The sequence below is a fragment of the Esox lucius genome, chromosome 24, assembly GCF_011004845.1.
Source record: "Esox lucius isolate fEsoLuc1 chromosome 24, fEsoLuc1.pri, whole genome shotgun sequence".
NCBI lineage: Eukaryota > Metazoa > Chordata > Actinopteri > Esociformes > Esocidae > Esox > Esox lucius.
The window spans coordinates 15,864,440-15,880,964 of NC_047592.1; the positions used below are offsets into that span (position 1 = coordinate 15,864,440).

The 16,525-nt window shown below is 46.0% G+C and overlaps 1 long non-coding RNA gene across 1 annotated transcript; it reads left to right on the forward strand.

Annotated features, from left to right (window-relative positions):
• The first annotated feature begins 259 nt into the window (after nt 1–259).
• On the forward strand, nt 260–7,591 carry LOC105029888. Its single transcript, XR_829537.3, has 4 exons — nt 260–537; nt 1,584–1,679; nt 5,728–5,810; nt 7,371–7,591. It is a non-coding gene; the product is annotated as an uncharacterized LOC105029888 (long non-coding RNA).
• Nucleotides 7,592–16,525: the final 8,934 nt, after the last annotated feature.

Sequence of the window (16,525 nt, forward strand, 5' to 3'; positions counted from 1 at the left end):
TCAAGCAGAAAGTTTAGACTGGAGTCCTTGCGCCCCCGGACGGAATGAACTCACATTCTTTCTACATCATTTCAGCTCATAGGTGCCCAACCCACCACAAGGAGTCGGTAGGGCGTGCGAGGCAAAGCATTAATATTCACTTACTAACCCCCCAAACCTGAACGTTGCTGATTAATTGCACTGCTTCTCTACGGTTCAAACCACTAGCACGATTCGAACCTTTGTCTGCCAATGACTCACCTAACTGTGAGGCAGCGACTGCATTCATGTGTCTTGAAAAGCAGTAAACTAGCTAATGATGTAGCTGAGCCAGCCAGTCAAACTTTATATTATTACTAAAGGGAATATGTGAAATACCAAAACAGAAACATACGAAATATTTTTGTGTACTTTTCAAGTTTGATTCTCGGTCCTACAGGCGGCAGGTGCGAGGTGTTGAACTCACTGTGGAGAATTCTTAACTTGCTCAAGATAAAGCTGAAGAAAGATCAGATGAAGTATATATTGCAGCTGCTCAATCGTTTTTATTCTTTGCAGGTGAGAAAGTAAGTAAAAACAAACAAACAAACTACACTGTAATTTGTGAATCACTTTGAGCGCACTGCGGGGTTAGGTAAACATACAATTTTTGACTAATTTTCTTAGACAATGTCGGCCAAGCTACATCTCATGTTAGCCTGTTCGCTAGCGGACACACAAAAAAATGTTTCAATACTCATGATCAGTGAATTTTATAGAGTGCATTTGTATATATGTTCTGATCGTTATTCTGTATGAAATTATAACAGTTTTTATTATCTATAATAGTTCAGATAGCGTTGCTTTAACGCAACATGCCAGCACATCCATAGGGTTACACTTGTGGTTTATTTTGTAAGAACCTATAATTCAATGCTTTGACAAACGTTCAAGTTTTGTATGATTTCAGTTGCTTCTGAGATACAGAAAGTGAAGTCCCCCATTTGAAATACTTTTAGTCGAGTTCATCTTCCTAAAGATCCAACAAATAGGTTTAGGGTTGCTGCGAGCGGGGCACAACACTGGATAGGTTCCACTGAAAGCTTTTTAACTAGTAGCTACTGTTGTTTTGTTAGTAAGTAGCTAAGCTAACGTGAATACTCATTAATCAACCGCCACCCGTACCGACTGCCGTCACGCCAGCTACTGCTGAATGTGCACATCTAATCAAAACGCTGACAGACTCTCATTTTCTGGCAGTAAGTTTACAACTTCATGAACCAAACTAAGATGTTTGTGTCAGAAAAAGGAAGAGTTTGCAATCTTTTTTTCCTGGCTGACTTATGTATTTTAGCTAGTTGTGTCAGTAATACGTCGGACTATACAGGAATTGTCATTTGAAGTGTGTCTGTGTATCCGTTTTGTGTGTCTGTAATTGAATGTTCAATGTTTTTGTGTGTGTTTTTTCGGCGGTGGGAGGGTGTATTAATATGCAAGGGAGACAGCTGGCAACACTAATGCCTGTCCCTCCCCGTCCCTCCCACCTCCTCAGGTCTAACCTGCTCACTGAGCTGTGCACACACACTCCTCTCCTCCTTATCTGTTCTCCTCCTCTCTTTCTTCAGGCACAGAGAGGGGAGATGGAGAAGCAGAAGAAAACGGGGGGAGACGGAGAAGCAGAAGAGAAGACAGCGGAGAGACCGAGAAAACAGCGGAAAAGAGTGAGAAAGAGAATGGAAATGCAGACAGAGAAAAGAGAATGAGTACGGTTGAACCCAACTAGTTCAATTAGCAGAGTACCCAACTAATCACTGCTCCAAGCCACGCTGAGCATTAGAGTAAACGTGTCTGCGTGCGTGTGTGCGTGCGTTCATACACTTTTCTTTAAGAGGCAAAAGCCCCAGAAAGCCTAGAGACCAAATCCATCCAGACACAAGTGACCGAATGATACACACACACACACACTGGTTTTTGGGGATGCGGTTTGCATTACCCAATGCTTTTTGGAGTGCATTCCTGATCTTGGTTACACACACACAGCGCGGTACCACATTGTACAGCGGGGCGGTCCCGTCACGCCCCGCAGTGTGTGAACCGCTGCCAGCCTGGCGTGGAGTGGGCGCACCACGTCCTGGGTTCCGCGCCTTTTCTTTACAAAAATGCCAGTCAACGCTTTTACTGAAGAATCAAAAGCAGCTGGCAGAGTCCTCTTGTCTTTCTCTCGGCCTCTCTTTTCCGTTCCTGTTCGTCTCTGCTCTCATCTCTCTCTACCTCCTTCTGCTCCCTCTCCTCCTTTCTCAAAACCATGAGATCTCTGTCACAGATGGAGTACCTACACAAGGCTGCCCCCCCCCCCCCCCCCCACTGTATCCGTGCGGCCCTAATTTCATTAATACGTTCAGACTGTATTATTTCCCAGCGGGTTCTGCAGCTCCGGTAATTGTCATGTGTTGTCAGTATATGTCCTGAGCCTTCAGTCCCCTACAGGATTATGTCGACACTGATCCGTGGTCAGTTGTCAGTTTTTCCCTCTCACCCTTCTGTTTCGGAGGGAGCTAGGCAAACTGATCCTAAAATGTGGACCGGGGGGGCCATAACCGCTAGCCTACCACCAGGCAGCTCTTCACACCCCTCTGGTGGCCGATGATGGCCCTGCGTCATGCACAGTTGACTTTCAGGAGTGTTCGGTGTCAGACCTGGGGCTGAAACACAGGGTTTTTTTCCTGTGTTTCTAATCAGCGACTGATTCAGACCTGGGACACCAGGGGTGTGCAATTACCTACCGGGTAGAAACAAAATCCACAAGTGTTTTTTGCTCTCCAGGACCGGAATTGAACGCTCCTGAATCCAGTGGTGCTTGTTGGTTGATTATGTCTGTATTTATAGATTGATTTCTCCCTGACTCTTGGCTAATCCACAGTGACGGCCTGTCCCAACCTGACGGATCCGACCGAAGTCGATAAACAAATAGAGGGCTGAATAAATTCGACATGAACCAGTGAGCAGCCCGGGTCGGCCCCTTTACGGGCCTTAGTGTGAAACTAAAGAAAACAGCACGCCGTGTAATTACGAGGCGATACAATGGAGTTGGTGCACTGAAGCCAAGTGGTGTTCTGTACGGAGCGACGCTGGTGTTTAGTGTGGAGTGCGGAGATTGATGGTGTGTCATATTGGTTGCGTCTCTTCCCCTCTCCGTCCCCTGCTGGCCTGTCTGTCTTGGCTCTCACACGCTGGGTGAGGTACAGCTGTGTCCGGGTGTGAGCGTGTGCAAGTGTGTGCGTGTATTGTGTCCTTGTGTGCACAAGGTTGTTTTCCAATTCGCCCACAGTGCTAAGGTGCACATCTCGCGATAGGTAAATGTATGCAGCGGCTGTCCCATTTCCAGTCATTGTTTCTACGGTCATCCCCAGAGACAAGACCAGAAAGGAGGAGATAGAGGATGGGTAAAAGGGCTGGGAGGGAGAGATGGAGACAGGGACAGAGTCAGACTGTGGGGGGGAGATGGCGAGGATGGGAGCGAGGGAGGGAATCGTAATAAAACCTGGTCTAAAAAGAGGGTCACTGTATTCCTAATCAGACGGGGGGCCCCGGCTGCCACTGAGGGGGGGAGGAAAGGGTGAGGTTGTGGGGGGGGGGAGGGGGGTGAGATAACGATGTGCTGGAAGAGAGATGGGTGGGGAGAGAGATAGAGGAGGAGAAAGATGGGTGGGGAGAAGGAGGCACGGGCCCCGTGGAGATGGATGAGGGTAAAAGATGCTGATGAAAACCGTGAAAGAGCAGACAGGGAGCGATAGAGTGATGAATATGAACGTGAGTGAGGGACTGTGGGGGGGAGAGAGAGAGAGAGAGAGAGAGGATGGCGACGTAGATAGAGGACAGAGCCAGGGGAGAGACTTGGTAGGGAGAGGAGAGATATGGAGAAAGGGAGGGATGGGTAGAGATTTGGACTGCATTTTCTAAAACAATGACCTGATGGCAGAAACCACAATGGATTTTTAAATGCCAAAAAGGAAGTGTAGTGGCATTTTCTTGTATGTCTCTATTTTTAGTAGTTTTTTTTATCAGACATCCCGATGAAATTGCTGAGTGAGCTTTTATGTTCATACATTTACATGTCCTTGCAAATGTGCTTTTTGGGTGTGTGTGTGTGTGCTTGCGCATGTTTGTGTGTGCGTGCGCGTGTGTTTGGGTGTGTGTGTGTGTGTGTGCGCGCATGTGAGGAAATTAGTTTTTTACTGCCATAGTGCTCTTGGCTTTACGAGCCCCTATAATGTAATGTATAATAGCTGCCAACACCTCTGTCTGTCTGTTTCTGTCTGTTGAACTCACACTGTTCCTTATAGGGCTAGACACACACACACACACACACACACACTGCCTGTGAAACATCACACTGATCTTTATGGGGCTGCTGCTAGTCCAGCTCCTACTGCTTGGTGACGTCACGAACAGCAGCACAACACATAATGACATTAGTGTTACTGGGAGAAGAAGACCGAAGACGAGGTTTGGATCACACGCATTCACCGAGGGAGACAGAACTGCACTGGTATAAATGCTAACATCCGCATCGCTGTCGGTACAGGAGAACTCACTTCACTGGTCATTTTTAGGCCAGTCTTTGAACAGATGTCGCACTGTGGTAAATATTACGGCACGCGGTAGCCCAATGTTAGTCCGAAACATTTGAGCTGTTTTCACAACTGGAATTTGGGGCTCAGTAACTGCCATTCACCCAAAAGGGCTAGCTTTTAATCATTCTATGTTTTCAGAGCGTTGAAAGCCAACCAGAACTTGCTTCGTGGATGCATACCATGGGGTGCTTCGAGTGATGTATTTACGGTTTATTATATTTTGTTATAAGCTCCAGCTTTGCTTAAGGGCCTGGATGTTTATGACTGTTGAATATGTGTTATTTACAACAATATTTCTAAAGGCTGGGGTCCAAAGTCATGATATGATAATGTAATTCCATGGTAATTCATCAAGCCATGACAACTGCCCTCTTGGGCTGTTTTGATTCTCTTTCTGTCTTTAGCATTCCTGCAATGTAATTTTGTTTACGTTGTGTTTGATCTGTTTGAAATTAAGCTAATTGATTGCATTAAAATTGTAATTTATAGCATTTACATATTAGTCAATAAGTACAATACTTATTAACCTCTAAACCAGGGGTAGCAAACCTTTTTGACCAATATAACTTCTACATGAAATAATGCAGACAAAGAGGGAGTACAGAAAGGGCTGCATCATTCTTTAAGAATGTTTAATCTGTTAAACATTTATTAAAAAGATTAAATGTAAAATTCTCATTCTCAGTTTTGATTCCCCTTCTATAGGATTTGTTTTTAATATTTATTATTACAAATATACATGAAGAAAAAATGAAATTGTATGTTCTAAGTCTCATTCAATCATTAAATCAAAACCAAAAAAGGGCTAGCTTTTAATAATTTTTGAGGTCTTCAAGAGTGTTGTGAGTGTGTAATTCCCCTTTAACCGTGCATCTGGTTATTTAAATGTGCATCTAGCTGACAGAATATGTCGGCCTTTGTTTAATCTGTAATTTACAGCTGCTGCTGTTTCATACATAAAACAAATAATAGATCCAAGTTATGTACTTACTCATAAAATACTTTGGCCAGTTTTAAGACGGTTTAAGGCAAAGCGATAAGGATTGGATGGATAGACTTAATTGGAAGCTGCTGAAAATAACACTGTAGAGGACAACTCATTGTTAATTTCATGATTTCCCTTTTCTTTCTTCAGGGCATCGTCTATTGCCGTGATCCCAGATGATATTGGGAACCGGTTACTGGTGCCCTAAAGGTGCAGATGAGCCTGTTTTTCTGGTATGTTCTCTCTGTTCGGTTCAAGTAAATGTGAGTACCCACAAAACCCCTAAGAGCTGATCTGGGATCCATTTAGCCGTGGACTGTGTTTGCAAAACCAACGTAGCGTTTGCTGGAAAGGAATTTACTACCGCTGTGCCAAAACACGGTGACGCCGTATATGTGTTCGAGTAGCTAGTGCTCACGTCTTCCTGATCGGGGAAAGACTCACTCAACCAGGAAGTATTTGATTGTACATATTCTATGAGCTTGAAAGTGTGTGAGTTCTCCACCCCTTCAAGGGCTAAGTGATGATACCCTCAGGGTATCTCTTGGATTTGCAGGTGCCCAACCTACCACAAGGAGTTGTTAGAGCACAACGTAAGAGACGAGGTGGCCCCGTCCGACACCCTACTCATCCACCCCTGACCGTGCCGAATCAGTTTGCACTGCCCTTAGCGGGATCCCCGGACTCGACTGGTATGCCCTGGGCTCAGCCGGGATGTCGCGGCCAGGTTTTAATTCAGTACTTAGCGCGGTGAATTTGCAGTGTACAAATAATTTTTTCGAATGATAATGCCCATTCAGACAAACGCATGCAGCACACGGTTTAATATAGTTGCGTAACTGTGATATGACCATTTTGGGTGAACAGGTCATCCATTTACACAGCCATTCTAATGGTTTGAATGTTAAGGTCTCTAATGGGCTTTTAAGGTAAATATCCCAAAACACACGTGACATGAAATAGGCTGATGTGTTGTTTGCCAGTTGGCTCATCAGGGACTCTGTGTGTGTAGAATACATCAAAATGTCGCTCTAATGCTTAACTCAGGGAAGATGGATGTGGATTGATTGACATGCCCCTGTGTAACTGGCGGTTTGTGCCAGAGAAAGCGGTAGATTCATGGTGCGGAGGTGTGATAAATGCCCCGGCCCCCTTTCTTGAATTTTGTGGGCAGATTGATGGCAAAGATGAATACATTTAATCAGTTATGAAGTGTCTGTACCACAACACCATTTTGAGAACATAGGGTGGTCTGAATACTTTGGGAAAGCACTGTAACGTAGGTCTGAAGATTTGGATATTGGGACTGAAACTGGGGTCCGTGTAGAGAGACTGAAACTGGGCTCCGTGGACAACTTCACTGGCCTTTCCTACACTGCAATGACTCTAGTTGCATCTCAGGCAATACATACCAATCTAACGAAAAGACACTTCTTTGGATTTGGTGTTTTTAATGGTTACTGCCGGTTTGTAATCCGAAACGGGGCTGAAAGCACCTCTGGAACTAACATCAACTATCCCACATCCGGGTGAGGGTGAGGTATCCCAGGTGACGTATCCCAGGTGACGTATCCCGGGTGACGTATCCCGGGTGACGTATCCCGGTGACACACATTATGCTGTTAAGCTTCACGTAGTCTTCTGGAAAGCCCAAGATGAGGATCTAATGGGGTGATACACTAGCATCACATCTTCTGTTTTGATGCTGTGGTAATGACCACTTGGTTTGAAATGTGGATGATGAGAACATAGATAAGTGAAAGTGAACATCATGCGTCTTTGTTCTCCAACAGGGTCATTTGGTTGATCCACCAGCATGGACACATGTTCCGTTTATCATGTACCTGGACCCAGCATGCAACTGTATGCACCACCAAGGCTCTGACTACGGCAACTGATGGCTAATATTAAACCCGCATCAGTTCAATAGGGGAGGCTCTGAAGATAGCACAGTGAAATAATCAAATGTGTGAGTATTCTGTGATATTTTGTTTAATTGCTTTTCAATGACAAATTCCTCTAACTCTTCACGTCCTGTAAATCGGGAAGAAAGAAGACCTTGAAATAAGAGGTTGGTTACTGTATTATGTGAATGTAAATTAAAATGGACCCTTAAAGGAAATACTGCTGCAGGAATGCTAATGGTCTTTGATTCTAACCAAAACATTTCTGAACTTTCTGGAAGCGGTGGGTGTCGTGGCTTGCTGAAGAATGATCACACTGAATAGCACACACCATACACTGACTTAGCGCTAACACACCGCCCCACACATACGCCTAAGTCGCATATTTAACAAACAAACCAACTGGACAAGAAAATGTGAGATGTGATGAGTAGAAAATAGAGGCAGTGCGAAAGAGAATTACGAGAGGGGGTGGAGGAGCGGATGGGGTGTGTGACGGACCAGAGAGGGGATAGAGATGCTGGACCCTGCTGTGTGAACAGGCTGCATTTTCATACAAATCAATGGAGCGTCAGTTGACCCTCTGTCCGCACCCGGGGATAGGCCCAGTCAAACACGCAGTAAAGCAGCGCATTAAACACCAGAGTCTCACACGCATACGCGCGCGTCGGGAACGGCACTCGCACGCAGTCACGCATGTTAAATCACAAAGACACACAACAGACACACCGAGTGGGGAAAAACAATGCATTCACACTGGAGGAACCACAGTACTCTGCCCTTTCCACCACCGCGGACAGACGCTCAGAAGGCAGCGGCCGAGCTAACGGCTGGAGTTAGAGCGGGGAATGATGAGAAACAGAAAAGGGAGAGAGAGAGCGTGTTTGGGAGAGCGAGAGGCTGCGCATGGCCCTCTGTTTTCAGTAACCCTGGATTCCCTGCTAGGCCTTGTGTCTGAGAACAAAGAGATGAGGGAAGAAGGATGGAGAATCGAGAGGAGGAAATCTGACAGCCATATATTAAATCGAAGAATAACGGAGAGGAGAGAAAGGGAGGGAGAGAGACAGGGATAGGGGAAGACCAAGAGAGAAAGGTATCAAGATGGTGGGAGGGAGAGAGAGAACATACACAGAACAATGAAACTCAGGGAGACCAGATTAAGAGAGTGAGGCTTTCCAAGCTTAATGAAGCAAGACGTTTCATTAATAAAATGTGATTAATTACTACCCCAGCTGTTTCACTGGGCCTAGGCGGACAGCGAAAACCGAGTAACAAAGAACGAGAGAAAGAGGAAATGAAAACAAACAAGTCATCTGTCCTTCCCTCCATTGTTCCCCCTCTCCTTTCGTCTTAAAGGTCGCCGTCGTTTCTTCTTGCCTGGATGGAGGTGGTTTGGGAGGGGTGGAAGGAAATAAAACAGGAGATGATATATCAGACCGTAGCCGTGTTCTGGGATTCACGATCCTCATCAGAACAATGGACCACGGAGGTCTGGCCACTAAGGATACTGGCTGGGGTAAATATGTCCGTCTGAAGGGGACCGCAGGTAGTTAAAAACAGACGGACAGACAGTGCGAGACTGGAGGGGGAGGTGTGATGCAGGCAGGTGTGGGACTCGGTCTGTATGTCACATGTCAACAGGTGTTTGTACAGGCACCATGTCTGTGTTAAGATATAATGACAAAAATTAATGAGGGACTGGCTTGGGGAATATTGGCGGATGTGGGGGACTGGTGTGTGTGTGTGTGTGTGTGTGTGTGCGTGCGAGCGCGCACTTCCATTAGTGCATGTTTGTATGTGTGTGGGTCTGTGCATGAGTCTCTCTGTCGCTCTGTATATGAAAGTCTGGTCTCTCTTCGTTCGCATGCTTTTATAAACCACTTGCTAGTCCTTGTTTGGCTTTGAGTCATTAGATAGGTCTACAGCACTGAAGCTTCAACAAATTATTCACTAAAGTTTTGTATTGTCTCCCATGACTTAATTAATCACTTCTGAAACACACACGCACACACACATGCGCCCACACGTCAACCACAAACACAGTAGCAGGGAACATCAATCAGTGTTTTATTTCAGACCTTAAGTGTTAAAACACGCTCTATGATGTGTGACTCATAGACACTTCCAAAAAGACATGCTTCCATAACGTATTCACAAAACACACACACACACACACACTTTGTGACATCAATTCCACCCAGACACACAAAGTAAATTAATTAAATTGATGAAGACTGCATGTCCACGCATCCAGAAACTATACATCAAAATATGCACAGATAAATGTCATGGCTCTGTAAAGATGATTTAAACGTTAGCATTTCAGATAGTTTATTGCAGCTATAGGGCATGCTTACTTGCGTGTGCACATAAACACACACACAAACACACAAACACACAAACACACATACACTGCATGTAGAGCCTACTGTATAAGCCCATTACCCCCTCCCTGGGTTAAGTGATTTACAGCAGAATAACCTACTCTGTCTCTACTTGATACTGGAGATTTAACGCATGCCGCCTTGTCTGTAATATATTACGTACAGTACTTGTCGCAAGCTTCGGCACACCTACTCATTCAAGGGAATTTCTTTAGTTTTGCTAAATTTCCTATATATGATGTTGTAGGAAAATGGTGAAGACATCAAAATATGAAATAACACATGGATCTCATGTAGCAACCAAAATAGTGTTAAACAGACCCATATACATTTCCTATGATCGATTCTTCTAAGTTGCCACACTTTTCCTTGATGACCACTTTGTACACTCTTTGCATTCTCCCAACCAGCTTCATGAGGTAGTCACCTAGAATGCATTTGAATGCAATTGGTGTGCCTTGTTGAAAGTTAATTTGTGGAATTTATTTTCTTCTGAATGCATTAGTGTGGGTATGGCAGGGACTATCTACCCTGTAGTAGTCCATATTATGACAACAACAGCTCAAACAAACAAAGAGAAACCATGGTCCATCATTAGTTTATGACATTAATGAACAATTCCACAATTAGCTGCTCCGATAAGTGAAGAATGGATGAGAGGGTGTGATGATGTGGGGGTGCTTTGTTGGTGACACAGACTTTTTTAGACTATTTAAAATTCAAGGCACAACCAACCAGCATGGCTACCACAGTGTTCTGCAGCAGTACCCTTCCCATCTTAGTGGGACTACGGTTGGTTTTTGCAACAGGACAATGACCTGCAGTGAAAAGTTTTGTCGGTGTGTAATGTCATTTTTGTCAAGTATTAGACCCCAGGAAGAAAAGCTGTTGCTATGGCGTCAGCTAATGGGGATCCAAATAAATAAACACACTCATGAACACACACACACACATGACACAAACATCTACACACACACACACACACACACACACATGCACAGTACACAAACATCGACACACACGAACACACACACAGTACACACAAATGGACACGCGCACTCATGCCCAAAACTGGTCCCGTTTGTTAACCCAGTGGATGCGCGCGCGCGCACACACTCCCACCCTAGACCATGCCCTTCATCTCCATCTGTGGTGCCTCCAGCCTTTAATATAAAGGACGTGTTTAATGATGTTTGTTCTCATTGTGGAATCGGTTTTTTTACGCCGCTCTGTTCATCACCACAATATCTAATAGCACCGTATGACCCGTTTGTGTGTTAGCCCTCTGTCTACCTGAAACCTAATATATCAAAGTTCCAGTCTTAAAGGTGCTATTACCCAGAGATAGGAAGGCAGCCTCTAACCCAAGACAAAGGCACATTTAAAAAAGCCCCAGTGCCGGTCTAAAGAGAGATGAAAGGGATAGGAAGTACTGGATGATTGCTTTTGCTCTCCTCCATATCTAACCCACCTTCCCCTCTGTCCTCCTACCCCCCCCCCCCCCCCCCGTTCTCTGTTTCAAAGGGACAAAGGAAGAAGTCAACAGCAACTCTACTTATAAACATGCACACATTCTAATAGGGGGGACCACTTCACTCACCCTGTTCTCCTCTCTCCCTGTCTCTCTCTCTCTCCCCCCGTTACCACGACAACTCGTCTGACACACGCAGCGAGGGGAGGAGAGGGAGTGACACGGAGGGAGGAGAAAAAAGGATGAAAGGGATGAAAAGAGAAGGCTATAGATATATAGGGAGAGTGGGAAGAGCGAGCGGGAGAAGGGAGGGAGGGAGGGAGGGAGGAGAGAAGGAGAGAAATAAAGTGGAGAAGGATGCAATGGAATTAGAGAGATTGAGTGTCTTCTATCTTCCCAGCCTGTCTGGTGTCTCTATCCATCCATCTCGCTCTCAGTCATTCACATCAGAGTCTCTGTCTTTCTGTCTGTCTGTCTGCCTGTGTGTGTGTGTGTGTGTGTGTGTGTGTGTGTGTGTGTGTGTGTGTGTGTGTGTACAAATGGCATTTATTGAGTCCCTGTAGTGATGACTCAGCTACACTTTTTTCTGTCCCCACAAACCCAGTGATATTTTTACCAATCCTATCTGACCCCCAGAGTTTCCCCAGAGGAAACGGCCTCGGTGCTGATCACTTCCCTCCTCTAATGGTAAAGGCTCCTATCTGGGAAATAACCCAACACTGCCAGTCAGGGCTTCCACCGGTTTAAAGTAGTTAACTGGGTGGGACTTCCAACTCCTCATCTGTACTTAGGAAGTCATGTCCTACCATCAGGACGGATCGGCCGGTCAGGAACAGGAGAATTGACTACTTTCCTCTCTCTAAGTTCATTATACATAATTTATCGTCTGTGATTATAGCCCTGTTTCATGCAGCCACTCCCAGACGACCCTGGACGAGTTGAGACATGTCCTCTTAAACACATCCGATGGTGCTCTGCTTTGCTCTGCTTTCTGCCCAAGCAGAAAGTATGCACCAGAATCCCTACCCCAGGAGGAATGCACTCTCCGGCTAACTTTTTCCTTCTAGTAATAGCTCCACCAGAAGCCCGACCCCATCCGCAGGGCAGAACGAATTTGCACGTCAGGCACAGAGGATTGAACCTTCTTGTGAAGCCTGGACACTGATTTAGGAATAGTGACACAATTAGCTGTCATTTACTTCAGAGGAGGTATTCCTTGATAGCTGATGGCAACGCCTGTTGCCTGATTGCTCTAGTGTAGCACTTGTGTGACTTAGAGGCAGTGGTTTTACCACCACGCCATTTAGGGGTCAGGGAATTTACTACATCAAAATGGACATCGCCTCAGTGACGCTGGTCATGTTGATACGGGCGGTTAAAGTGTTTTCTCTTTTTATGTCGGTATTTGCTACTCTTTTGTGGGTCAAGGCCAATGGGGAGAAAGTTGGGTTAAACCTGGGTTACTCTGCCCTGCGGTTTCTCCCAATAATGTTCTTTTTGTATCTGAAAAGCTACCCGAAAAGAAGAGAGAGGAAGTCAATGAAGTATTGATGAACTCTTGTCAGGCGGTCAATGAAGTCAATGGTGGGTGTGACGACTATCTGAGAGAGATAAAGCATACGAGAGTGAATAAGAACAAGAGGAAGAAAGAATGGATGAAAGAAAGATTTTCAGCATTGCTGTATTTTTCTTGTTGTACTGAACAGATAAACACGAGAAAGAATTGCAGATTTGTTCCAAGGCAGGCCGTGTTATGATTTGCATTCTGGTCCAACAGGTAAATGTCCTCCTGTGGATTTTGTCAACAGTCCAAATTCTAGAGTCCCTCCCACCTACTCGATCTGGACTGATTATCATTATAGAGAATGGGTAACAAATACCTTTAAATCTCAAATAAATATTCTGTCTTGAGTGTGGATGAGGAACTCCATTTGACGCCATCTGTTCCTGTGAATTGTCCATGTACAACAGAATGTAATCCGTCCAATGACTGTTGACTCTTCAGGGTCAGCTTTTATACGCTGTGATAAAGGCTGTCTTTAATAGCAAATGATTTAAGAGGTGCTCTAACTGGGACATGGCCCCGCGGGACACCAGGTCACATTAAATGATCATTCATGGGCCAACCCTCTTCTCCCACCCAATCAATCGACTCATTCACCCTTTCCTCCAGCCAACCAGAAGTGTCCAGTAGCTATACCCGGTTTCATCGTGGTCCCCGGCCAATATATCATCCGTCCTGTATTCACGAAGTGACTGGGTGCATGATCTAGGATCAGGTACGTCTCTGTTAAGGTTGTAATGAAAAATAGGTGGACCTGATCCTAGAACAGCCCCCCTTAATTTCGGATGATTTATGAATACAGACTCCGGTGTGACTGGCTAGGCGGGAGGAAAGGAGCGGCGCCTGCTGGGCCCGTATAAAGGAAGAGGAGGTTAAGTTAAGCAGGCCGTTGATAAACGAGTAGGGTTTAGGGTTTAATGAACTGTGTTGATTACTAGCTGATGCTGTGACGGACTCAGTCCACCCTCCCATGTGACTGGGGGGCTGATGCCTCATGACCACACGCACATCGGGAGAGAGGGAGGGGGTGAGGAAAGAGACAGGGGGGGGCGGGTGTAAGTGGAGACAGCGAGAGAAACAGATGGAAGGAAAAGACAAGAAATAGGACGGGAAAAGAAACAGACTTGGTTTTCCTTGGGCGAGAGAGTGATACAGAGGCGGAGTGTAAACGAGAGCGAGAGACCGACAGGCGGAGTGTGTGCAGGTTGAATATGACTGTTCTCATTTGGGATAGAAAGCCCGGTCTGTGAATTAGGCCACTGTCCATTAATAATGAATATCCTAAATAGCACACAGCTTCCACAAACCCCGCCCTCCGTCCCTGGCAAGCCGAAGTTCCAGTTTTTCGGTGGAAATGGGCAGAGAGAGGCTGTGATGTGATTTTCGCTTTTAGAGACATGAATAAGGAGACACTGCATCTTAAGCCTCCACCTTTACTGGATGGGTTGAAGGTGTTGAAGAGAACCTCCCCGGACACATCAGGCCGTGGTTGAAAAAAGAACGAGTTCATAATGGCTTGCAGGTTTTTAGTAACAGTAAATAAACGTATTTAGCTTTCTCGTCCGGTCCGTTATCGGAAATCTAGTTTCAGGTGTTTCTTTGAATGTCTGCTCAGCCAAGTTGCCGCAAACCAGGCGGCAGTCTAGAATATCAGGTTCTGTAGCACTGAACGTAGTGGTGGTGGAGTACAGAAACACACATACTCACTGAACCATGACGCAACTGCACGGGGACACACATAGTGAGAAAGTGTAGGGGCCGCGCTGGCACCCAACCTTGGCCCGGAACAAAGAAACAAACACACTCTGGGAAATCAAACACAATACCCCATGATTGCTAATCAGAGATCTAAAAAAGACAGCTGCTCACACCGCCGCAACCTCTGTACAGTCACAAAGAGGTGGTGAAATGGAGGGAGACAGAGAGACACCCGCCCCCACACACTGATCTGTAACAGGCCCAAATCACCAAGAGCCCCTGTAGAGAAAAGCAGACCTCAGAAAACAACTGAAATCAGCTAGGGTTCCGCAGTGGTCAATCCCCTCCATCCCACCCTCATTTACTCCCTTGTTCCATTTCTTTCTCTTTCCCAGCATGCACCTGAACTTCTCAAGGTTACCCCGCAAATTTGGGTCGCTCAAAACAGAGCAATTCCAGTCCCTCACCGCGCACGCACACACACACACACACACACACACACACACACACACACAGACTATTACCTATCTATTCCTGTCTTTCATCCCTCAGTCTATTACCTGACATGGCCAGGTGAGAGAGACTCCATTACCCATGAGACCTTTCCCCTCTCCTGAAGCCTGGCCAGAGACCCTGAGGCAGCATCTCAGCTGGCATCCTACTACCCAGATACTGTTGACCGGGGCCATACTGCCCTACATGGTGCATCATGGGTCTTCTCAGGTTAAAAGTAGTGCAGTGTACCGGGAGTAAAAATATTAATACTGGTGACCTGTACGGGGCACAGGGTGTCAGCGGTGGTAGTGAATACTGGTGACCTGTACGGGGCACAGGGTGTCAGCGGTGGTGGTGAATACTGGTGACCTGTACGGGGCACAGGGTGTCAGCGGTGGTAGTGAATACTGGTGACCTGTACGGGGCACAGGGTGTCAGCGGTGGTGGTGAATACTGGTGACCTGTACGGGGCACAGGGTGTCAGCTGTGGTGGTGAATACTGGTGACCTGTACGGGGCACAGGGTGTCAGCTGTGGTGGTGAATACTGGTGATCTGTACGGGGCACAGGGTGTCAGCTGTGGTGGTGAAGTGTAGCTAATAGCCTGATCCCTGATGATTTATTTGGGTGCACATCCATGCAAGCATTGTACTCTTTTATTTTTTAATTGTGATCTGGGGCAATGAGGAGATTCTTAATAATTCCTCCATGACAACTCTTAAGTGACATTGCAATGGAATTCCTGTTGTTTGGTCCGATCTCAACCATGGCTCTTCTGTTGAAACACGGCTGACCTCTTTGGGGTCGCAGTCATGGCACAGTAAAGCCCTCACAACTATCTACTGTAAATATGTGCCGGGACTGTGTGTGTGTTTTGTGTCAGTCTCTGTGTGTGTGTTTGTGTCTGTGTGTTTGTATCTGTGTGTGTGTGTTTGTATCTGTGTGTGTGTGTCAGTGTGTGTGTGTGTTTGTGTCAGTGTGTGTGTGTGTGTTTGTGTCAGTCTCTGTGTGTGTTTGTGTCTGTCTCTGTGTGTGTTTGTGTCTGTCTCTGTTTGTGTCTGTCTTTGTGTGTGTTTGTGTCAGTCTGTGTGTGTCTGTGTCAGTCTGTCTGTGTTTGTGTCAGTCTGTGTGTGTGTGTGTGTGTGTGTCAGTCTGTGTGTGTGTGTGTGTGTGTCAGTCTGTGTGTGTTAGTGTCAGTCTGTGTGTGTTAGTGTCAGTCTGTGTGTGTGTCAGTCTGTGTGTGTGTCAGTCTGTGTTTGTGTCAGTCTGTGTGTGTGTGTCAGTCTGTGTGTGTGTTTGTGTCAGTCTGTGTTTGTGTCAGTCTGTGTGTGTGTTTGTGTCAGTCTGTGTGTGTGTTTGTGTCAGTCTGTGTTTGTGTCAGTCTGTGTGAGACTGAGAGAGGCTGACAGGGGAAGGATGGTGGTAAGTCAGAT